We start from the raw sequence: 26204 nt of genomic DNA on the forward strand, positions 1-26204 counted from the left end.
CGGGGGGATTTACTGTATGCCGTTAGAGACTGATTGCCAGGAGTGTAAGCCGCTTGGATGCTTTTCCTGTTCGTCTGCTAGCAGCTATTCGTGAGGTTCCAGTTCGGGAGTTTGGAGTGCTATTTTGTATCCAGTTCGGGAGTTTGGTGTTCTGCAGTAGCTGTGCCTGTATCTCTGGAAGGGGAAGATCTACTAAACGGCTTTTAACCCCTTTTATGCCTGGGGGTGCCGTTACAAACACGAATTAAATACCTACTAAAAGTTACTGAAAACGGCGGTGCTGCATGAAAAGACACCCTGGTTCCGAGGAGAGGCTTGCTGCACAGCTCTAGTCCCTCGGCGGGCCGCTCTCTCTCTTTTGCGATGGGGAGTGGTCGGGCGTTGAGTGGAGTGGACGGACGCCACCCTGCTAGCCTGCTCACCAGTGGTCTGAACGAAGCATAAGGTTAAGGGGGTCCGGCCCTGTTCCCCCCCCCCCCCTGGGTTGGCGGGGGTGATCAAGGTCCCCACCCTGGGCCCACCGATGTACGGATACACCAGCGTGCCAGCCGGCGACAATGCAGACCCAACACTCGGAGGCCGCACTAAAATGGCAGAGACCGCATGGCAAGTAGCCCGAGCTAAAGGGAAAAAAGAAGCACCCGCCTCACACCAACAGACAGCCGACATGGGCCACGAGGACACCGGCACATACCTGCTGAGACCCACTCCGGGTCCAACCACATGGTGCATGAGCAGCCGGAACCACACTGACTCAGGGCTGGCGGCAATGCATAAGACCGGCGAGGGTCGGCGCCAACGACCTATCAGTCCAGACCACCTAAGCGAGCTCGCAGAAGGAGCTCCCCCAGCGACAAAGCCCTGTAAGATGAGCCTCTCAGAGCAACACACGGAGGCCGACACACTCGGACTGACAGCCAACACACTCGGACCTGCAGGGTCCTGGCTCCCACCAGAGGCAAGCACAGGACTACAAATCGCAAGTACACATCGTGGGGACTGTCACCAAGCCGCTTGCCTGGACTGTGCCTAACATGGCAGTACCTTGGCTCCCGTCCCTCTGCTGCCCACATACTTCACAGGCAGAGCCCACAGCAAGAAACTGACTTTTGTCTGGCAGCTGGGGGTTAACCTGGGGTGGAAAAACCCAAGCATGACTGCGGCTCTTATATATTGTAACTCTAACCTAGTAAGCTTGGTCCTCTAAGGATAGTTTGGCAACTAGTAAGCTCGGTAAAAATATAAAGTTGGAATGTATAACTGGATTTAGGCACTTACCTGCCATTAGCATGGAAATTAAGCTAGCGTATAACACCACATGTCCCAATTCTGCAGCACTTAGTTTATTTGCATGTACCTGTAAACCTTGTAAACTCACCCTTAAACCTAAACTTAGCTTGCATTCACACACTAGCTCTGCACACAGCATAATAATTTCATGACTAGATAGTAAAGCGCTGTTACATTGTGTTATGAGAGTGCCTAAGCAACTTAAGCGACGAAAACGTATAATGTTTATCATCTAACCTATCTTTACATAAAAAATGTGTTAGATCTACCATGTACCTCTGTTCAACTGTTTACATTACGCTGGAGGATTGCCTTTTGGGTACCTCACATGCGCCTGTTTAAAGCTTCCGCACTACAAAAATAAAGAATTTTTAAAAAAAATTAAAAAAAGTGTTGCAACCCATGCTGTAAAGGCAAGTATTAGAATGATGCAGGTAAAGACATGAGGCAACAAAAGTGTATCCAAAATGACGCACGTGAGGCAAAATTGATATGGAGGCATCATTTCTGGTAGGCGGAACAGCTGGCGCACAATCATAATTTCTGGTGGATGTTTCTTACAAAGATGAATGCTTAGTAAATACCTGAAATGATTATTAGTGATTTCTCAAATGAGAAGTAATCACATTTTGCTCACAATGCTCAGACTAATCCAGTGCCCTTCTAAGTTGTGCAGAACCGAATGCAGGTGATCCTGGAAGTCCAGCGGTGTTTGGGGGTTTCAGTATCCGAAAGCAGTTCCATGAACTTGACGACCAAACACCGCTGCCTGCGTTCGCCCAGACGCACACTTAGAACACTGCGGTGGAAAGTGTTACAAACAGTCAATTAGGCTTAACAAGCTCCTAGGCGGTCTCTGGTTTGTGCGGCTGAACCAAACCATATAATCTCAATTGCACGAACAGAGCCTTTTTAAAGTATTCTTAGCCAGGTCTATTGCTGAGGGCCATAGTCCTGAGGCAGGAGACTGGCAAGCAGGACCCTCCAAGAACCTGTGAAGAGGTTCAGTTTGTCACATTTATTCTCCCCCCCAAGGTAAGACAAACCAGGTACCTGATCTTCTGCAGGTCGGTACCTGAATTAGTCGAGTAGCCCACCCATAAACAACCACTTGACCTGGTGCCCTCTGGTGTCCGGCTCTGTCCTGTATGTCCCAGTGTGCTGAGTGAGTGTCCGTCACCCCCGATCTCACTTGTGCTCCCAGGCATGGAGTTATGGGTACTTGGTGGGCAGAGGCTGGCAGCGCTCTGCCCCATAGCCAGCGTTACAGCTGGGTAGTACAGTGGGTCGTCCGGTCTCAAAACACATGGACCGGTAGGGCAGAGGCCAGCTATGCTCTGCCCTGATGCCAGCTCCGCTGCTGGGATGGCCTGCAGGTATTCAGGCCCTGGACAAAGGGAAAGGGGAGGGCAGAGGCCAGCTACTCTCTGCCCAGATGCCAGGGCTTCTGCTGGGGGGGACCTGGGGACAGACCGGTGCTGTAATAATGGGACTGGTAGGGCAGAGGCCAGCTGCACTCTTCCCTGATGCCAACTCTTCTGCTAGGATGGAGTCAGTGGGTATTGCTGTCTCATCCACTACCCCAGGACCGGTTGGGCAGCTGCTGCTGAGAGGAGGAATCGTCCACCTCCTCCCGGTATTCCTCTTGTAGTGGTGAAGAGGGGGCATCTGTCTCCTCTTCTGGTACCTCTGGCTGCCGCTGGGGAGGGGGACCGATTATCCCCTCACCCTGTATGGTATGCTGCTGCTAAGGAGTAGGACCGACTGTCCTCCCTATTGGTACTTCCAGCTGCAGTTGGGGATCTGGGCCTGGCTGCCCAGCATCCCTGTAGGGCCGGTGGAGAGACCTCGGTCCCATCTCCACCTGCCAGTTGGGGTTCCCCCCAGGACCAGTTTATGAGGTCCCCCTGTAATTGAGAAGAAGCTGTCTCCTCTTCTGGTATCTCTGGCTGCCACTGGGGAGAGAGGCCAGTGGTCTCCTCTCCCTGTAAGGTAAGCTGCCACTGAGGATTAGGACCAACTGTACCTACTCCCAGTAGCTCCAGCTGTGGTTGTGGATCTGGGCCGGCTGCCCAACATCTCTCTAGGGCTGGTGGAGAGACCTCAGTCCCATCTCCACCTACCGACTGGGGGTTTTCCCAGGACCAATTGATGAGGTCCCCTACTCCTGGAGCTAGTAGCGAAGCAGGGGGTACCTCAGCCAGGTCCTCCCAGCTGTAAGGTTGAAGGTCTGGGTCTGCCACCCAGCTTTCTTGCAGGGTATATTGGGGTTGAATTGAGCTGAGCAGGTGTTGGTAGTCCTGCTCTAGCTCCCACTCCCTTGTCACCAGAGATGTCAGGTCTTGTCTTACCTCTTCCCAATCATGCAGGTCTTCCCTGTAGTTGTAGATGTCCCAGAATCAGCGGCCACCCAGACGCACACTTAAAACACTGCGGTCGAAAGTGTTACAGACTGTCAATTAGGTCTAACAAGTTCTCGAGTGGTCTCTGGTTCGAGCGGCTGTTCGGGAACCGAACCATATAATCCCAATTGCACAAACAGAGCCTTTTTAAAGTATTTTTAGTCAGGTCTATTGCAGTGGGCTATAGTGCTGAGGCAGGAGGCTGGCAAGCAGGCCCCTCCAAAAACCTGTGACGAAGTTCAGTTTGTCACAAATAGTATTAATATAATATTATATAGTACTATATAATAATAACAGAAAAGTACGTTGTAGGAGAAAATATAGCCAATGTGAGGTTCTGGAGATTTTTAAAAATCTACATAGAAACCTTTGATTACTTTTTGTTTTTCCTTTTTAGATCAGTGATCCTGAGCTGTGATATCATAGCATGTGATGTCATAAGGTTAACTTCTGCTATACATCCTTGAACATTCTATTTCCTCCCACATGTATCTGAGATTCTGACAGAACTTCAACACATGTTCACCTCCATGGCATAGAGATCTACACTTCAACTGGATGTGTCTAACTACTTGGAGCTTTACTATCCTAAATCATTTATTTGTTAGTTCTATCTGGTGATGTTATATTTTGCACATAATAATGACACCAACATTGAGACACATTAGTGAGAAGCACTGGTTTCGCAGAGCATGGTGATTGCTGCACGTGTGCTGTAGGCGACATTGCATCTTAACTAGAAGCAATGGATTAACCCCTTAAGACCGGAGGGCGTACAATTACGTCCTTTTTAAAGCGGCTCTAAACGCCGCCGGGAGTAATTGTACGCCCTCCGTATTTTTTTTACTTACCCGGTCGCTGGCGATCCCACGCCGGCGATCGCGGTTGGGGGGACACCCAGGGAGCCCCCCGCGGCACGTCCGCCCTCTTCAGCCCCACAAGGGCATGTGAGAGTGAGGTCCTTGCGAGGACCTCACAATCACATGGCCGGGTTAGCTGGCTGCAGCAATGGCTGGAAATCAAATTAAAATAAATTAAATAAGTGTAAAAAATATATATATATATACATGTTATATATATATATGATCTAAGTATATATATATACACATATACATACACACACATACACTGTCTAGGTGTATTTTACTATTAATATATATATAATTATATATATATATATATTAATATCAAATTACACGTAGACTGATACTGATTAAATATATACATAATAAATAATATAAAAAAATAAATATGTAAATACGTAAAAAAATTAAATTAAAAAAATTGTTAAAAATAAATAATTAAAAAATATATAGATGTGTGTTATTTCGTTCTAACTGTATTGTGATATTAATATATATATATATATATATATATATAAATATATTTATATCAAAATACACATAGAGCGAAATAATATATATATCTATATACATAAATATATGTATATATCACTATATACATACCTATATATAAATAAAAATATTTAAAAAATATATATATATATACGTATATATATATACATATGTGTATATATATACATATATTAATTCTACACATATATTTATGTAATATTTTTACATAATTAGGTATCCTAATTAATTACAATTAGCGGGACCTGCCTGACAACCCATGCCGAAAGTATAGGGAATTTAATTTGTTAGCACTATATTTAACCCTATAACTTTCCAAGACACCATAAAACCTGTACATGGGGGGTACTGTTTTACTCGGGAGACTTCGCTGAACACAAATATTAGTGTTTCAACAGTAAAATGTATTACAACGATGATATCGCCAGTAAAAGTTAAATTTTTTGCATTTTTCACGCACAAACAGCACTTACACGGACGATATTATTGCTGCAATACTTTTTACTGTTTTGAACCACAAATATTTGTGTTCAGCGAAGTCTCCCGAGTACAACAGTACCCATCATGTACAGGTTTTATGGTGTTTTCAAAAGTTACAGCGTCTAATATAAGGCTTGTGTTTCATTTTTTTCACATTAAAATTCGCCAGATTGCTTACGTTGCCTTTGTGACCCTATGGTAGCCCAAGAATGAAAATTACCCCTATGATGGCATACCATTTGCAATAGTAGACAACCCAAGGTATTGCAAATGGGGTATGCCCAGTCTATTTTAGTAGCCACTTAGTCACAAACACTGGCCAAAATTGGCGTTTTTTGCTTTTTTCACACACAAACAAATACTAACGCTAAATTTGGCCAGTGTTTGTGACCAAATGGCTACTAAAAAAGACTGGACATACCCCATTTGCAATACCTTGGGTTGTCTACTATTGCAAATGGTATGCAATTATGGGTGTAAATTTAATTCCTGGTCTACTATACAGTCTCAAAGGCAACGTAACCAATCTGGCGAATTTCAATTTCAAATGTAACGTGCTATATTTGACCCTGTAACTTCCCAAAACACCATAAAATCTGTACATAGGGTGTACTGTTTTACACGTGAGACTTTGCTGAATACAAATATGTGTATTTTATTGCAGTAAAAGCAAACAGTATTATGACATTGACAGTTAAAATGTCATGTAGAACTAAAAAAATAACAACATTTCTTATTTTCTCCCATTTTTTTCATATTAAATTATGTTTCATAGCTAAATATTTGATATTAAATGAAAGCCCTGTTTCCCCTGAATAAAATTATATATAATAATGGGGGGGGGGGGGGGGGCGCGGTGGATTTAATATGAAAGAGGTGAATTACGGTTGCCAGGTTTTGTTTACGTTTTGTTTTGTTCACAACTTGTAGATTTGGCTCAGTCCTTAAGGGGTTAAACGATAGATCATCAAGTTGTGGTTAGATTGGGCTGCTGATCAATTTTTGTTAAAACACTAGATTACAGGAACGTCCAATTGCTTAGAGCAATTTTATTTAAAGGGTGGCCTGCCCTGAATCAAATTTACAAAAAGGACCTACCCTAACCTAAAAAATGTATATATATGTTTTAAAGTTGGTGGCTGTGTATGGATATATGCTTACCACATATACAGAGTAGGGAATATGAAATTAAGAGTTAAGGCAAATGTAACAGTTGATACATCTCACAGTAGAAGATGATAGCAGATTACATTTCCAACACAAGGTAGCTCTACAGAAAGCCAATAGAGCAGAACATTTAGTACTTGTCTGTCACTTGCTATTATCTTCCTGTTGCAGAAAGAAGATGCACTGCACTGTCACTATACTTCCTCACATTTAATGGGGCTGTGTAGGGACTCCTAACTGGCACCTAGTATCCGCCAAGGTTGCTTTAACCCCTTAAGGACCAAACTTCTGGAATAAAAGGGAATCATGACATGTCACACATGTCATGTGTCCTTAAGGGGTTAAAGGTAATCCAGTCCTACTGACAAAAATCCAGACGTGGCAGAGAGGAACCCAGCACTGCATAAGTTCACTTCCAGACACCCCATCAATGGTTGTGGAATGACCTAAGCAAGGCAAGACAAAGCCATAATGCCAACACTGCTGCTATCTATGCAGGTGGGCAATGCAACCACCTCTAAGCACCATCATCGCATCAGTGATTTAAACTGGCAAAAGGCTGCACATCCGGTGACTATAATGTTTAACCCCTTTGCTGGAGGTGTAACTCCACCCCTGGAAGCACATTGGGGAGTCATTAGGCTGGCTAATGTCAATTCTGGCCACATTTCTATGCACAAAATATCATTCATTGGCTGAAAGGATCAGCTGATGTTCTCAGCCAACGAATGTCAGATACGGCATCCAGCTTCGGCGGCTCTACAAGACCCGGATGTTGTAAGCCTGCTGCAGAGAATTTCCGGAGCATGGCAGGGACGCCGGTAAGAATATATTATTGTAATATTGTTTACCCCATTACTGTTGAAAAGGGCAGGGTATAACAACTACAGCATGCTGAATATAACAGTATAACAGCATGACGGACACAATATGCACCTGTAAAGTTTGACCTATAAAGCTTTGGAGGTCACCTTTCACAGTCCCTCTGCAGAGTGGCAGTGACAAAGAATTAATTCCTGGCAGAATAATATATTAATCTGCACAGTTAAATGAACACTATAGTGTTATGACCATGAATATATTGCTGATACTAAAGATTTAAGCCAACTAATAAGGTCACCTCGTCGCAGCTGGCCCTGCCCTGCTACGCCTCCGTGACTGAGATCAAACTTGATGATTCCTGCCAATCCATTGTTTTCCCATAGGAAAGCATTGGGAGGCTATTGCACTATGCCAATCAGCATTGCCTAACAGAGTGTTCAGCGTCGCCATGCGGGGTTTGGAGAAACTGAACTCCAGTATTTCACACTGTGCAGCACCATGATAAGAAGCACCTCTAGCAGCTGTCTAAATGACTGCCACTAGATGTATTCCTAGGCATCAATGTAAACACTACTTTTTCTCTGAAGATACAGTGCTTACATTTTAACCCCTTAAGGACACATGACGTGTGTGACACGTCATTATTCCATTTTATTCCAGAAGTTTGGTCCTTAAGGGGTTAAAGCCTGCATAGACATGTTATAGACACCAGAACAATTACATTAAGCTGTAGTGGTTCTGGTGACATGTCATGATTCCCTTTTATTCCAGAAGTTTGGTCCTTAAGGGGTTAAAGGTGAACTTGTGTGAATCTTTAGGGGATAAATCTTGTGCATATAGTTGGAGCAGAGCTCAAAAGTTAGCACAGAGGTACAAGTTGTTTGGAGGAGAAAGGGGTTAATAATATCTGACAAGAGTGGGTGAATTTGTGATATAGAATATTGCTACAAAAAATCGCAACACATATTTTGCAACAAAAGGGAAAGATGATGGATTATAGGAGATGGGCAGATAATAACACAGGTAGCATTATATCATCCTGAGAGGTGATCGTGTATAACTAGGCTCCCTTTTCATTTGTACAGCAACCTCCAAGGTTTCACTCACAGTCTCATGGGGTCACCAATCTCAATTTAGAGCTGCCCCTCTGGCCATCTTGGTATGACTGGGCAAGGAAGATGTCTGCCTCCTGGCTGACTAACACACATAAAACTAATAAAAGAGTCACAGCTATAGCAAAGCTCACTTTATGAGAGCTCTGATGTTCTGTACAGGGCATAACTCGGACACAGTAACCCTTTCACACCAGCACTGGCATAAAGGGCACTTGCCTAAACCATAAACACTTGTATAAACCATGGTCACCAGGGGACTAAATAGCAGGAATGCAGGAGATATCACTAGAGATAAGAAAACAAAACAACCCTATCAGTAGCAAAAGCACTATTTATTTATATTGCCAAGTCCTTAAAATGTTCCCAGCCTGCTATAAGATTGATACAATGTAACACAACTCAACAACACCACTTCCACCTACTGAAACAAACGAGGATGTAAGCACTAAGTAAAGAAAAAAAAAGTAATAATAATAAATGACAAGCAAGCAATATCACTGTGTGTGAATAAATATTATAATTAAAAAGTTAAGGGGGCGAAACAACGATCCAGTAATTGATGGGAAATTAGCATTCAGGGCTGCTGACCTGCACATGGTCAGACATGCTTGCTGTGGAAGCCTGTCTGTTGGCCGTTGCTATAGTTACAAAAAGCCAGTGCAGCCCAATGAGCTATCTGCAGCACTGCTGAAAGGACCAGCCATTTTGCTCATGGAAGGCAGTGCCTTGTGCTGTCATAAGCTGCTCTGTGTTATTTGCATTTAGAAAAAAAAAAAAGAAAAAAAAAAAGAGAGAGAGACAAAAATCTAGTGAGAGCTAAGGTAGGATGCGGTAGTAATAGCCAATAATTAACAGAGTCCAGCATGCCTCCCAGATCCTATTTTTACAAGCTGGTGCTGAGCTGATCTCATAAGATGGAATGCAAGCTGATACAATGTTGCATATTCTTTATCAGGCGGTGGAGAAGGGGTTTTGTCTTGTAAGGGCAAGGTTTGCCTGCAACGTTATCTAGAAGGCTCTCTAACAGTAGCTGCTGATCACAGAGGAAGCTTTAGTGACCCAAACAAAGGGTGTTGCCTTTTAGTAAGCTGTGCTTTTTCAATACAGGCAGGCAGAAAGCAGGTGTATTACTCTGCTATATACAGAACGCTTGTCACTTCCCTGCCTGGGATCCCAGATACACAACACTGCTGAGCATCTCCACAAAGCAGGTAAGACTGTATAACCCCCCACAGCGTGTCATTTCTAATTGCCTTATCCACTGTAAATCGTGCATGTATAAATAATGGAACACTTGTATAGTGTGCCTGCCTTGTCCCTAAATGTCATCACTGGCGTGGTGTTAACTGCCAAGGTTTGTTAAAATGTTTTAGTCAGCAGTTTGACCTTCTGCAATGAAAATGATTCCATTTGCTGGTTGTTTCATAGTAAACAACAAAACGTCCTTTTAGAGAATAGCAACACAATGTGATATTGTGGCTAGTGAATAAAGCAATAATAGTAATTTTATTTAAAAAAAATGTAAACAATATTATATACTGGTATGTGAAAGTACATTATTTAAAATGTATTTGTTTTTTTTGTGGGGGATTTTTTTTTTATAAATTAAAAAAAAAAAAGTAGTACAATCACTCTTTGAATAGAAAGAGATTTTCCTGGAAGTTTGAGCTCCATTGTTATAATATTCTATCTAGGTCAAATTAGCAGGTGGCCTTCCTTATTCAATGCATGCATTCAATTTATTTATATATATATATATATATATATATATATATATATATATATATATATATATTGCAGCACAGCCCAGTAACGGTTGTCAACTATATATTTTCATTAATTACTAGCAAGAATCTGATTGCTTTTACCTGACTGAAAGGGTGAGCATTTAGCCAGAAAGAATGATAATGGGTTAATAATATTCAGCCTACACCCCAGCACTCAGTTAAGCACACCCACAGTGTTCTATAGCATGGAGTCAATAGACAGAATAGTGACAAAGCTGGGAGTGGAATCTATAGCATATGACTGCTTGTTTACAGTATTCATACATCCTTACAATAATGTAAATCAATCTATAGCTCAACGGTCATTCAGAGCCATAATATGCTAACTCCAAAAAAACCTTCAACTGCCTGTAATTGATTACTGTCAGGGGAGTTAACAACATGAAAGGTCAATAATGCAGTGAAAATAGGTTTTGTTTAATGTGTAAGTCTTTCAGAATGTCACAGTAGTACCATGTGCCTATAAACAATGTGTTGAATAACATATGGCATTGAATTGGTTAAAATCTGCCCAGAAAGACTATTACCATTTAACAAAGGTGACTGTTTAGGACAGGCCAATGAGAGCTCCTACCATGAGAGTGTTGAGGTGCTGAAATTCTATTGTTGACCAAACTAGTTACAGGTGAAGTATCTTTCTTTGTTCATATAACCAGTATTTACTGTTAATGCAAATGTTATCCATTATATGTTACTGTTCCCTCAGTGCATTATCTGTTTCATGCAATCAATAGAGTGCTAGCCAGTCAGAAGGTGAAATGTATCAGTTTATATTAGGGGGGGGATATAAGCCATAACTATAATACATTATTCTCTTATCTGCATAGGCCTGCGGCACTTGTGTAATGCAGTGTGTATCCATCTATTGTGTTGCTTTCTGCTTATTGAGTCCTTATGCATCATGTTTTAGCAATTTATATGTTGTTGCTTCCATACGAAATGTCATTTAGGGCTGCACATCCCTAGGAGGGGCTTTACATTCTCTGTAGTTCCACCATGCTTTGTGGGTTATTGATTTCTCCCCTTCCCCCCACACTACAGCCACGCAAGATATCTTTCAAAAGTGCCATTTACTTTCTAGTCCCCTCACACCGAAACCAAAAGACTGGTTCAGAACCCCTCATTGCAAAACAATGCATTGCACAGCCCTCCACAAGTCAAAGGGTTAAGTGAGAACAGAGTCACAATTGTGAACCAAGAATTCTATATATTTGATGTATTTTTCTCTTTATTTGCTATGTAACATTAGTGTAAAAATAAATGAGTTAAATTATATCTGTATGAATTGTGAACACCTTAAGAGATGTATTCTAGACAAAGGGATCTGAATGTCTCTGTTCTAAGATAATTGGCCGTGTAACCATTTTTTTTTTCCTTTTCTTTCTGAAGATCAATTAGAAGTGAGGTAAAGGATGATAAACAGGAGTGTTAGAGGGCCCATCCCTATGTGTCTATCTGTTTTTGCTCAGTTCTTATTAACACTTTTTAAGAATTGACAAAAATTCCAACAATCTTGGCACCTGATGTGATTTTGTGTGAAGATAATTTAACCCTATGCACCTGACATTCGTAAGCTGCAGTTCTGGCAAGTGTCGCAGAATCTTCCAGCTTCTAAAAGGTTAAACGCACACCGCAAGCTATTTTGTGCTTAATTGGATTAAGGCACTTATTAAAATTTTGTGCAATGGATTTTCTCAGTATAAGGCACACTCTGAAATAATACCACTCTTGTTGCCAGAGAGACCTGTGATACAAATCGCACTGAATATTGTGCTGCTTATGAAAAGTTTAGGCAGAAATATATTTGCATGCCATCATATGCTCAAAACTGACCTGATCTTAGAATATAAACCTACACTATACATCATATCAATGTGGCTCTGCTTGTTTGTGTTTGGTGGAGAAAAGGTGATCAAAAAGTGTTGTGCTTGTCCAGTTTCTATGATACCTGACATTAGATGGATTCATTTCTTTGCTGTAAATTATGATGCTATGGGAGTTATTCACTAAACTCGTTGTAGCAAATTAAAATACAAGTGGCAAAAATGAGGCTAAAATATCCAAGATTTGGAGAAATTTTGACAAATGTTATTTGCAGATTAGCTACATTTGACTCAACTTTGCCGAATTTCCTATTTGATTTGTGTTTCAATTTTGCCATTCAGATCTTAATATGCTTTAATTTGGAGTTTAGTTAATAAAACTCTGTATGGATCATAAAGACTTCATAAATCTTAAGACTTTTTTTTACATGTTGGGACAAGCCGTACCACACAGATGGCCACAACTCTCCTGTAGCTGGCAAAGTTCTACATAGTGGGAGTCAGGTTTGACTAGCAAGGTGTCATAGGTGTTGTAGTTCTAGAGTAGCTGGGGTCTACCCTTTGCCCACCTGGGTGTAAAGTATATGGCATGGGCATACACACCATCTTTGTCCAGGGCTTCTTCATTGTAAAGCATAAATGCCATTGCTAGACAACACATCACCCTCACCAGTGTGCTGGGATTCCAATGCAACAGTAGCAGGCATCTTGATTACAAAATATGCAAATAATTGAAACAAAATACTAATTTCAGAGCTATTTTCATCCTTTTGTATGTAACTCAGAAATATTGCCTTTTTTTTTTTTTTTTTTTTTAAATGCTCAAAATGATATATTGGAGAACTGACCTTTACTAGGACAAATAGGAGCAGTGAAGTTTTATCGATTCTTTTCTTTTCTGCAAGTATCTACACTTGTGCAGGGCGATTTAAAATTATTTTTCCTAAAAACAGAAAGCATTTCAGGACACCGAATATCGGCTCGGCCGAATTTCGGCACCGCAAACCTAGTATGGGAACTGAATCAGATTAACCAAAAAGGCACAGAAATGGCCAATCCAAGTACTAAAAAATATGTATATATCCTCTGTTTTTCCTGCCATTTTGGCATTTTCCTGCCATTTAGTTCCATTTGGTTCATAGATCAAGTTTGAAAAGTAGAGGGTGATACTAAGAGGAGCATGGCGGAATTCAGAATCAGGACCTGCAATAAACATGTTCGGCCATTGCAAGCTTCTGTTGGTTCGTGATTAGGCTACATTTCAGTTCAGGAATAAGACTAATCACCTTATTGGCCCAAATAAGGACATTGCAGTTAGGAACGAGACAAAACTCCAAATCTACCAGGAATGTGTTAGTGCAGGAATAGGCACCCTTTGGCACTTGATATACGGCCATGAACACAACAATAACCGTAAATATTTAAATTGTTCATCACTGAGATGGTTAAATTCAGCTGACATTTTCCCTATTTAATAAAAGTGACATTCCTGCAAATTCTAGCAATTCAGGAGGCTGGTGATTTGTGTAATTTACCTATGAGTAAATGTGAAGGTGTGAGAGCTTGTTTTAATTTTGGATGTTGGACACTTTTTAGCTCCGAATCACTAGACGTGTCAGAATACTAGAATTTTTATAAGGTTTTTATGTTTATATAAATTTATATTTTAAAAATATGTTTTATATTGAGTAGCTGCTAAACAAAGCAGTTCCTGAGGTAAAAATAAGAATTCTAGTATTTGCACTTGTGTGATGGTGGGCTGCAGGAGTCCATTGCACAGTCATGGGAGTAAGGGAGTAAGAGAGAGGAGACTGGTCCGGGTGGATAGAGAGAAACAAGTGATTGAGTGACAGAGAGAGTGATAAAGAGACCCACACAACTGGTTTGAGGTGGTGGAGAGAGACGCATACGAAGGTTAGGAGCGATTGGGAATAGAGACAAACAAAGGGAATGAGGGGAGATTGGGGTAGAATGACAGCATTGGGTTGAAGGATAAAAGTGCACACATTAAATAGTGGATTGGTCTTTGATGTAGTCTTTTTTTTTAATTCTTTATTTTTAAGATTTTCGTGTTCATTCGGGTTAGGGTACAGAAGACAACAAGGGAGTAAGTAAGTATTGGTACATTTTGCATAGAATTCATTTTACATTTGTAGGTTATGACAGTCATGCATGTGATTCTTGTTTGGCGGTCATTCTGCATTTACATCATTTGGTAGTTGCTTATTCGAAGTTGCTCTGTAGATAACATTTGCTATGACTCTAGCTCTATGGGTCAGGGGGAGGGTACAGAATAAAAGGGAGGGAACAGGGCTGTCCTATTGGGTTGCTCCCCCCACCCCCGCGGCTGCTCCACCCTCTTGTAGGGTCTGTATTGTGTTTTTGCTATGTAGGCGACCATGCGGGTGACCGAGGTCTGAGAAGGGGGGGGGTTGGCATGTGTTTCCATATGTGTTCTTTCTCGTGTTATGGCCTTCCGGTGGTTGGGAACCATCCGTTTGTAGCTGCTGTGTGTCCGTGCGCTCTAGGGTTCGGGGCGTGTGTTCTTGCCCTTTGTTGCAAAGCCTGTAACTCCTGGGTGCTCTTATTTGTGTTACGTGTTGTTTGCATGCCTTGGGTAGGGTTGCTGTCGGGGGTCTGGGCCCCGTGTGCTTTTGGGCTAGGTGGTTAGGGGGTTGGGGTGGGGGTGGGGGTGGGGGGGGTGGGGGGGTGGGGGTGGGGGGGGTGGGGGTGGGGGGGGTGGGGGGTGGGGGTGGGGGGGGTGGGGGGGGTGGGGGGGGTGGGGGGGGTGGGGGGGGTGGGGGGGTGGGGGGGGGTGGGGGGGTGGGGGTGGGGGGGGTGGGGGGGGTGGGGGGGGTGGGGGGGTGGGGGTGGGGGGGGTGGGGGGGGTGGGGGGGTGGGGGGTGGGGGGGGTGGGGGTGGGGGGGGTGGGATCCCGCGTTTGGTTGGTCTTGTGTAGGGTGGCTTGGCGGGAGGCGCCGCTCCTCACCTGCGAGGAGGAGGAGGAGGGGGTAAGAGAAGGGGATAAAAAAAAAGAGCGGGGGGGGGTTCAAGTGGAAAGGGGATGCCCACCCGTGGTGCTCCTTCTAAATTGGTTCGTATCCGCGGTGTTCGTTCGACTCGGGGCTTTTGAAGTAGTCTTAAAGGAGGGGTCATCCACTTTAGCTTTAGGCTAATGCCCATTGTGGATATGGAAACTAGCACCATTATGTCAGTTAGTTGAATGTGGCTTAATTACTCCTTTTATCTTCCAAATTCCTATAGAGTAAATATGTATGCAATAATATATTCACTATAGAGAATTAACAACATTCCAATTACAGCAACTTAAATGACCGCATTACCCATTTGTTCTGAGATCTGCATTGGATTAAAGGGACACTATAGGCACCCAGACCACTTCAGCTCGTTGAAATGGTCTGTGTGCAGTGTCCCTATTGCACTTAGCGCTGCAATATAAAACTGTTTGCCTCCAGTGGCTGTCTAATGGAGAGTCACTGGAAGTGCTTTCTGACTGTTAACAGACTTTTGGTTTGGTAACTTACGCTGGACTTCCTCACGCTCTGCATGAGGACAACCAGCGTCCGTTATTTCCCCATAAGAAAGCATTGATTCAATACTTTCATATTTGGAGTGCCTAATGCACGTGCGGATTAGTGCCCCCTCATCAATAACATTGGCGGGGGCACCGCTAAAATCAGGTAAATAAAAGGTCTTTATCCCTCTTATTAACCATCGTAGGGGGGGCGCAATGGAGGGGGTAGGGTGCCCACATGTCCCGGATCGCCCGGGACATTGCCGCATTTCCGGGTCCCGGGACAATGTTGTGTTCCAGAATGAGCTGAGCTCCACCGCCGCCAGTGGGCGTACCGTGGGGTTGGCAAAACCGGGGCACTAGCCGAGTGGGGGGGGCAGAAATAATCACTTGTCACACTGACAAGTGATATTTGCCGCCCCCTTGACCTGCCCTCCTGGCGCCCCCAGGCAGCGTGCGGCTTCATAAGGGAACCGCACGCACTGTACACTGGGAGGGGGAGTGCCTCCCGCTTTGTGTAGGAGCGCTGGATGTCATGTGACTATCCGGCGCTCAGTCTGACACTGCGAGCGCCGCCTGATGTCCAGAAGTCCAACTCCCCTGCTATATGAGGTAAAACTGCAGGAGGGGGGTCAACCGTGTTTAGGGAGGAGAGCAGAGCCGGCGTCATTATCACCTCAGGCACGGACAGGGACGTATTTACCACAAGGCAAATGCTTTGTTTGCCTCGTGTTCTGGTGCTGTCCACCTTACTGTGAGTGAGTGTAGCTGTCAGTGTGTGTCTGTGAGTAAGAATGGGTGTGCCTGTGAGTGTGTGTCAGTGTGTGTCTGTCATTTTATGTGTATCTGAGAGTGTGTGTCTGTCATTTTATGTGTATCTGAGAGAGTGTGTGTCTGTCAGTGAAAGTGTGTGTTGGTTAAACAGTGTGTGCCAATGACTGTGTATCTGTCAGTGAGTGTATATCAGTGCATGTATCAATGAAGGCATGTGTCTGTCATTCAAAAAATTGGCCTTGACAGGAATTGGGGGGGCAAATTTAGATTTTGGGGGTGCCCGAATTTAGCCGTGCCTAGGGCAGCACAAATCCAAAATACACCAATGGGCACGGACTCTGAAAAAAAGCAGCTGCCTGCCAGAGAAGGTAATGGGTATGAATGGAAGGGTTAGAGGGGGGATTATATTTGATAGGGGGGGTTGTAATATGAATGGAAGAGGTAGGAGGGGGAGTAAGATGAATGGAAGAGGTAGGAGGGGGGGTTAGTAATATGAATGGAAGAGGTAGGAGGGGGGTTAGTAATATGAATGGAAGAGGTAGGAGGGGGGTTAGTAATATGAATGGAAGAGGTAGGAGGGGGGTTAGTAATATGAATGGAAGAGGTAGGAGGGGGGTTAGTAATATGAATGGAAGAGGTAGGAGGGGGGTTAGTAATATGAATGGAAGAGGTAGGAGGGGGGTTAGTAATATGAATGGAAGAGGTAGGAGGGGGGTTAGTAATATGAATGGAAGAGGTAGGAGGGGGGTTAGTAATATGAATGGAAGAGGTAGGAGGGGGGTTAGTAATATGAATGGAAGAGGTAGGAGGGGGGTTAGTAATATGAATGGAAGAGGTAGGAGGGGGGTTAGTAATATGAATGGAAGAGGTAGGAGGGGGGTTAGTAATATGAATGGAAGAGGTAGGAGGGGGGTTAGTAATATGAATGGAAGAGGTAGGAGGGGGGTTAGTAATATGAATGGAAGAGGTAGGAGGGGGGTTAGTAATATGAATGGAAGAGGTAGGAGGGGGGTTAGTAATATGAATGGAAGAGGTAGGAGGGGGGTTAGTAATATGAATGGAAGAGGTAGGAGGGGGGTTAGTAATATGAATGGAAGAGGTAGGGGGGGGTTAATAATATGAATGGAAGAGGTAGGAGGGGGGTTAGTAATATGAATGGAAGAGGTAGGAGGGGGGTTAGTAATATGAATGGAAGAGGTAGGAGGGGGGTTAGTAATATGAATGGAAGAGGTAGGAGGGGGGTTAGTAATATGAATGGAAGAGGTAGGAGGGGGGTTAGTAATATGAATGGAAGAGGTAGGAGGGGGGTTAGTAATATGAATGGAAGAGGTAGGAGGGGGGTTAGTAATATGAATGGAAGAGGTAGGAGGGGGGTTAGTAATATGAATGGAAGAGGTAGGAGGGGGGTTAGTAATATGAATGGAAGAGGTAGGAGGGGGGTTAGTAAGATGAATGGAAGAGGTAGGAGGGGGGTTAGTAAGATGAATGGAAGTGGTAGGAGGGGGGTTAGTAAGATGAATGGAAGTGGTAGGAGGGGGGTTAGTAAGATGAATGGAAGGGGTAGGAGGGGGGTTAGTAAGATGAATGGAAGGGGTAGGAGGGGGGTTAGTAAGATGAATGGAAGGGGTAGGAGGGGGGTTAGTAAGATGAATGGAAGGGGTAGGAGGGGGGTTAGTAAGATGAATGGAAGGGGTAGGAGGGGGGTTAGTAAGATGAATGGAAGGGGTAGGAGGGGGGTTAGTAAGATGAATGGAAGGGGTAGGAGGGGGTTAGTAAGATGAATGGAAGGGGTAGGAGGGGGGTTAGTAAGATGAATGGAAGGGGTAGGAGGGGGGTTAGTAAGATGAATGGAAGGGGTAGGAGGGGGGTTAGTAAGATGAATGGAAGGGGTAGGAGGGGGGTTAGTAAGATGAATGGAAGGGGTAGGAGGGGGGTTAGTAAGATGAATGGAAGGGGTAGGAGGGGGGTTAGTAAGAGGAATGGAAGTGGTAGGAGGGGGGTTAGTAAGATGAATGGAAGGGGTAGGAGGGGGGTTAGTAAGAGGAATGGAAGTGGTAGGAGGGGGGTTAGTAAGATGAATGGAAAAGGTAGGAGGGGGGTTAGTAAGATGAATGGAAGGGGTAGGAGGGGGGTTAGTAAGATGAATGGAAGGGGTAGGAGGGGGGTTAGTAAGATGAATGGAAGGGGTAGGAGGGGGGTTAGTAAGATGAATGGAAGGGGTAGGAGGGGGGTTAGTAAGATGAATGGAAGGGGTAGGAGGGGGGTTAGTAAGATGAATGGAAGGGGTAGGAGGGGGGTTAGTAAGATGAATGGAAGGGGTAGGAGGGGGGTTAGTAAGATGAATGGAAGGGGTAGGAGGGGGTTAGTAAGATGAATGGAAGGGGTAGGAGGGGGGTTAGTAAGAGGAATGGAAGGGGTAGGAGGGGGGTTAGTAAGAGGAATGGAAGGGGTAGGAGGGGGGTTAGTAAGAGGAATGGAAGGGGTAGGAGGGGGGTTAGTAAGATGAATGGAAGGGGTAGGAGGGGGGTTAGTAATATGAATGGAAGGGGTAGGAGGGGGGTTAGTAATATGAATGGAAGGGGTAGGAGGGGGGTTAGTAATATGAATGGAAGGGGTAGGAGGGGGGTTAGTAATATGAATGGAAGGGGTAGGAGGGGGGTTAGTAATATGAATGGAAGGGGTAGGAGGGGGGTTAGTAATAGGAATGGAAGGGGTAGGAGGGGGGTTAGTAATATGAATGGAAGGGGTAGGAGGGGGGTTAGTAATATGAATGGAAGGGGTAGGAGGGGGGTTAGTAATATGAATGGAAGGGGTAGGAGGGGGGTTAGTAATATGAATGGAAGGGGTAGGAGGGGGGTTAGTAATATGAATGGAAGGGGTAGGAGGGGGGTTAGTAATATGAATGGAAGGGGTAGGAGGGGGGTTAGTAATATGAATGGAAGGGGTAGGAGGGGGTTAGTAATATAGTTACATAGCTGAAAAGAGACTTGTATCCATCAAGTTCAGCTTTCCTCACATATGCTTTTGCTGTTGATCCAAAAGAAGGCAAAAAACCTAGTCTGAAGTGCTTCCAATTTTGCAACAAACTAGGAAAAAATTCCTTCTTGACCCCAAAATAGCAGTCCGATATCTCCTTGGATCAAGCCGCTATTACCCCACTAATTAGAAATGATATCCCTGTATGTTATGATTTTGCAAGTATTTTATCCAATTGCAGTTTAAACATCTGTAATGACTCTGACAAAACCACCTCTTCAGGCAGAGAATTCCACATCCTTACTCTTACTGTAAAAACACCTTTTCTTTGCCTTAGATGAAATCTCCTTTCTTCCAGCCTAAATGCGTGACCTCGTGTCCTATGTATAGCCCTGTTTATGAATAGGTTATGAATGGGTTATTAACGCTTGACACAGAGTTATATCCAAACTGATTATAAATAAAATAAGAAACAGGCTTCACATAAAACGGGTTATAATAATAGTAGAGAGTATCAAAGGCTAGTTTTTCACAGGTTTGAGATGCCTTGTTGGCAGCAATCATCTTTCTAGGAACATATATCTAGGTAGTATGAGGAGAGTGTACAATTTTATGGGTTTGATTAAACATGTTGAACTATGGATCCACACCTGAGATCTGAGAGGGCATGTGATAGTATGCCACTGGCCCCTGTTGCCTATTATACAGCCTTGGCTAACTGTGTTAGAGGCAGAATTCTATTGGTGCTACACCGTGTGATTAACAGAAAAACAAGGTGTAACGGATCGCCTGGCACCCCGACTGGGTACCTCCGTTAAAGGATGCTCCTAGCGCTCCTGAGGACTTCAAGCACTGCAGCAGACACCACAACCACCGACTCAGAGAAGCATAGGAATCCTCTCTAGCATATGAATGCTGTAGACCGTTGAATAGGAACCATACGAATAGGCTTACACTCCTAGCAGTCAACTGGAACAGCATGCAATAAATCCTTCCCCCAATAATGAGACGACACTTCACTTTGAGGGTAAAACAGGAACTCTGGACTGGCTCATCCAGCCTGGCTTTTATTTCCATCTCACACATACAGGCCACACCCAGGGGGAGGCATAAAATGACCAATAGTATCACGGGTGCAACCCACACATCCCCTCCCCTTAGTGTGACACATAATCCCATTATGCATACAGTTTAAAATATACTTTTTACACAACTTTCATAACTCTAAAACCATACATCACATTCACATAAAAATACATATCCACAAGCAATCCATTCAGGGGAACAACATATTAAAAAATGGCATGAATCCGACCAGGGGTTCAAAAGTTACTAAAAGTATCTTTTGTCCCTTACTAGCCGCGTGGCAAACCGGTTTAGACAGGTTTTACATAGGCCTCTATCCTGGAGACAAAGAGGAAAGTAATCCAATTATCCAGGGCTAGAAGCAGACTCCATTAACCACATGGTTACATAAAGACATAAACCACTTTAAAATACAGAAAGTTACTTTTTATCCATAACACACAGACATTTCACATATCCCCAGATAGCTGGGATCTGAGCGCACAAAACTATCGAATAGCGCGCAGATCCTATTCACACAGTACAATTGCCATGGAGCTAAAGTCTTTCCCATAGTCTTTCATTATATGAATAGGCTCCATGGTATAGCTATCTGGGGTATCACATTCCCATAAAGTCTGGTCCATAGTCCAAAGGCAAGAGGCGGGCAAGCAGCCCCCTCCAAGGACACGTGGCGAGGTCGGTTTCGCCACAAGGTAAAAACAATATAAAACAATGGAGCGTACTATTGGCACTGGGTTTCTGCTCAGCCATGTGTGTTTGATGTTGAGCTAAGCTAGCTAATTTAGGTGCTGCTGTGTGTGGTCTAGTGTGGCGAGAGGTCTGTGGCAGAGCAAGGCCCTGTATTTATCGCTAATCAATGCCTCTCAGTGGGTCTACACAGTCCCGATCAGTGAAATGTCCAGTCAGGCAGGGGAGGAGTAAGGCTTCGTCTGTCCCTGGTGGGTTCAGGTAAGTGCAAGCTTGTGGTGTGGCGTTGATCATAGCCTGGGACAGCGACCCTCCTCTTTGGTGTTTTGCCTTGTATTGTACTGGAACTCTCAAGGGGTGCATGTTGTGCTGATGGTGGTGGGATGCAGCCAGTACGAGTCGGTGGCTTCCAGCCGACCTCTTTGCTTTCAGCATTGTTATGAGGATTCGCCTATTGGGCTGCAGCTCACTGTGGCACTTTATGTGAGTCGGCTTTGCTGTAGTGGTCCTCCTCCCATGGCTGCCTCGATGTGGGTCCGTTACAGCTGTATTGCGGGTTGTTCTCCGTTTCTTTGCTGCCGAGGGACAGGAGACCCCGGTAGTGTGTGGTCGGTGTGTGGAGATTACCCGTCTATGGGCCCCTGGTGCGAGCTTGTTTCGCCACTTTGAATCAGTCGTCGGAGGTGAGTAGTCTTGCCTGCTTGCCCTCCGTTGCCTCTCTTTGAGCTTGTGCCAGAATTCCATGAATATTGCATCCAGCTTTGTGAGGGTCTCTTCCCTCCGGCCTTGTGGAGTGTTGTTAGGACTTGCTCCCGCCGATTCGTCCCTCATGATCGTGTGCTGGGTCATCGGGCTGTTGGGTGATTGAGAGTACGGTGTGGGTGCTGGAGGCGGGATAATCCCCGCCGGCAAGGGGGGGAACGGGAAACCCCGCTGCGTTCACGTTTAACAGTAGGGTGGCCAGCAGGAAGATCGGCCGCTTCCTCCACGCTAGCCCCCCCATGAAGGCCGCAGATGTGCATCGAGGCCATGTTGCTTGATTTGCGTCCAAAAAGTTGCCTGGTGTTGCGGAGATGAAGCCAGCTCCTCTCCAGTCCCCAGGTATCCGACCTTGATGAGGTAAAATTCGAAATTTAGGCACTTTTGAAGCTTTTCATACGGAGCACACGTCTGCATGCGTCTGTTTAGGTTGGCAGCCAGGCCCCGCCCCCCGAGATTACATTTTTTTAACCTTTCTTCGTAACTAAAATGTTTCATTTCTTTTATCAATTTTGTAGCTTGTCTCTTTTTTTAGTGCCATGAAAGAAACATAGAATGTGACGGCAGATAAGAACCATTCAGCCCATCTAGTCTGCCCAATTTTTTTTTTTTTTATTTATAATATTTTATTAAGTTTTTAACATAGATATATATAAACATTCATACAAAGACATTGTCATTTTACAAAAAGATATGGTACAAAAATTGCATATTAAAGTTCTTTCAATTGCAGTACAAATTCTATTATTCAGAACCAGTCTTTTTGTGTTTTCCCCTTCCTTTCTAACAATAATTCCATATCATGCAACAGACAAATACAAAAAATCAAAACATTTATTCTCCGATGTTGACATTACATATGGATTTTTGGGTATTCGGTTCCGTTTTCTACCATCATTCCCCATCCCCAAATGTCCAGTTTATAAGAATAAAAATTCTTTTCTGTAAACTTGCACAGCCTATCTTAATGAGGTGGTCAGACTCCATCTGCCTGTACTAAGAAGCACCAAGCTCTCTATGTCAATTTTTTCCCAATAAAACAACAATGCACACACACACACCTTTCGCTATACCAAGATTCGAGGGGGAGAGGGTTAGGGGGAACAAACTTTTTCAAGCGCTATAAAGCACAATAACCAGGGTTCAAGAGATGCTTGTCTCCAACCGTCCTTTTATACTACAGAGCCTTATATTTGTATACCTATCGGTCTATCGTTCTTATTTTCCCATAACCTTAAGACCCACATCATGTGTTGTTGCAAGAGTCATGGAGAGAAAGACTGGGGACGACTCTATGAAACGTATTACGTTTCAGTCATAATTTGGCAATTTTCATTCTGAAGAAGATGGTATTAAGTATGTGTAATAATTTGTTAAGGCCCTTTCCTTTTCTAATTCCCCTTTCCTCCTTCCTCTTGGTTATAAGTCCCTTTCTTAGATGTTTCTACCTTGCCCTAGATTTCCCTATTGCCCTGGCCCTCTATTAACAAAACCTAGGGGGAAAAAAAAGAAAAAGAAAAAAAAAAGAAAATCACACTCCCGCCGAGGGTCAGTCCCGAGTCAGTCTTAAGAACCCGAAGGGCAACACACATCCTTCTAACTACTAGTCAGGTTTCTCATAACCACAAGTATCTTAAAGGTGAATGCACAGGGTTCACCCCCAGCCACAGATCCATAGCATATACATCTTAGTGTAAATTAAGAATCATTTCTTCTACCTAATTTTATAATCCATTTCTGCCATTGTTCAATTCTCGGATTAAAGTAGTGTTCTTGTCTTAATATCCCTATTTCCATTTTACAGTTATTCAAGACCTGCTGTTTTATCAGCTCCCAAGTCGGGGAGTCTGGGTTTTTCCAGAATCTTGCCAGAGTAGCTTTAGTTTCAATGAGAATGTGGATTATTAACTCTTTTTTTATCCTTTGGAATTATAGGCCAGCCCAAGTGCAATATCATAGAACTACAGGTGTAATCAAGATCTACCTCTATTACTTCCCTGCAGAATTTCGCTACCTTTTGCCACAATGAAGATATAATCGGGTAGTCTGCCCAATTTTTTAAATACTTTCATTAGTATCTTATAGTTACGATAGCCTTATGTCTATTCCACGCATGCTTAAACTCCTTTACTGTGTTAACCTCTACCACTTCAGCTGGAAGCCTATTCCATGCATCCACTACCCTCTCAGTAAAGTAATACTTCCGGATATTATTTTTAAACCTTTGCCCCTCTAATTTAAGACTATGTCCTCTTGTTGTGGTGGTTTTTCTTCTTTTAGCCCCTTAAGGACACAACTTCTGCAATAAAAGGGAATCATGACGGTATCTGTCCGTCATGTCTCCTCCTTTACTGTGTTGATTCCCTTTATGTATTTAAATGTTTCATATCCCCCCTGTCTCGTTTTTCCTCCAAGCTATACATAAGTTCCTTTAACCTTTCCTTGTAAGTTTTATCCTGCAATCCATTAACCAGTTTAGTAGCCCTTCTCTGAACTCTCTCTCTAAAGTATCAATATCCTTCTGGAGATATGGTCTCCAGTACTGCGTACAATACTCCAAGTGAGGTCTTACCAGTGTTCTGTACAATGGCATGAGCACTTCCCTCTTTCTACTGCTAAAACCTCTCCCTATACAACCAAGCATTCTGCTAGCATTTCCTGCTGCTCTATTACATTGTCTGCCTACCTTTAAGTCATCAGAAATAATCACCCCTAAATCCCTTTCCTCAGAATTAGTATGAATGCGGTTAGGACTCTATCAAATATTCTGTTCTCTGCCCTTGGATTTTTACGTCCAAGATGCATTATCTTGCACTTATCCACATTAAATGTCAGTTGCCACAACTCTGACCATTTTTCTAGTCTACCTAAATCATTTGCCATTTGGCTTATCCCTCCTGAAACATCAACCCTGTTAGATATCTTCGTATCATCAGCAAAAAGACATACCTTACCTTCAAGACCTTCTGCAATATCACTAATAAAACCATGAAAGAGAATGGGTCCAAGTACAGATCCTTGAGGTACCCCACTGGTGACAAGCCCATGCTTGGAATATACTCCATTGACTACAACCCTCTGTTGCCTGTCACTCAGCCACTTCCTTACCCATTCAACAATATTGGAATCCAAATTTAAAGATTGCAGTTTATTGATAAGCCTTCTATGTTCAACAGTGTCAAAAGCCTTACTGAAATCTAGGTAAGCAATGTCTACTGCACCACCCTGATCTATTATTTTAGTTACCCCATCAAAAAAATCAATAAGATTAGTTTGGCATGATCTCCCTGAAGTAAACCCATTTTGTCTCTGATCTTGAAATCCATGTTTTTTAGATGTTCAACAATCCGATCCTTTAACATGGTTTCCATTACTTTCCCCACTACTGAAGTAAGGCTAACTGGCCTATAGTTGCCCGACTCCTCCCTACTACCTTTCTTGTGAATGGGCACAACATTCGCTAACTTCCAGTCTTCTGGGACTACTCAATGATTGGTTAAATAAACTTATGGCAACTGGCAATGATATCCTTCTTTAGAACAGGTGCCCCAAATTGCACAGCATATTCAAGCTGTGGTCTTACCAGCGATTTATAAAGAGGCAAAATTATATTTTCATCCAGAGAATTTATGCCCCTTTTATACATGACAAAACCTTACTGGCCTTCGCAGCTGCAGATTGACATTGCATATTGCTGCCTAATTTGTTGTCTATAACATTTCTCGTGTGTGGTTATCCCTAATTCACTACCATTTAGGGTGTAAGTTGCTTGTGCATTCTTGACCCCGAAGTGCATAACTTTGCATTTCTCTACATTACATTTCATCTTCCATTTTAGTGCCCAGTCCCCCAATCTATCCAAATCCCTCTGCAGCAAAGCAATATCCTACTCACATTTTATTACTTTGTAGATGACACAAAACTCTGTAAACACTGAAACACGACTTTCAATGCTTATTTCAAGATCATTTATAAATATGTTAAATATAAACGGTACCAAAACAGAACCCTGAGGGACACCACTTACCAATTCTGTCCAGCCTGAAAATGTTCCATTAATGACAACTCATTGTACTCTATCCTTAAGCCAATAGATGCAACAGTATGGAAAAAGCTGTTTTTGTC

At 43.5% G+C, this 26204-nt stretch overlaps 1 protein-coding gene across 18 annotated transcripts in view; it reads left to right on the plus strand.

The window, feature by feature from the left end:
• The first annotated feature begins 9353 nt into the window (after nucleotides 1-9353).
• Nucleotides 9354-26204, plus strand: part of SORBS2 (sorbin and SH3 domain containing 2) — a 293640-nt gene continuing 276789 nt past the window's right edge. For 6 of the 18 annotated variants that reach the window (XM_063458096.1, XM_063458103.1, XM_063458099.1 and 3 more), the window contains exon 1: nucleotides 9356-9860. The gene's annotated coding sequence lies outside the window, so the exon portion shown is untranslated. Of the gene's footprint in view, nucleotides 9861-26204 lie in introns of all 18 variants that reach the window. The other 12 variants (XM_063458106.1, XM_063458108.1, XM_063458107.1 and 9 more) reach the window with 7 other exon arrangements.

The sequence above is a fragment of the Pelobates fuscus genome, chromosome 6 (assembly GCF_036172605.1).
Source record: "Pelobates fuscus isolate aPelFus1 chromosome 6, aPelFus1.pri, whole genome shotgun sequence".
Lineage (NCBI taxonomy): Eukaryota > Metazoa > Chordata > Amphibia > Anura > Pelobatidae > Pelobates > Pelobates fuscus.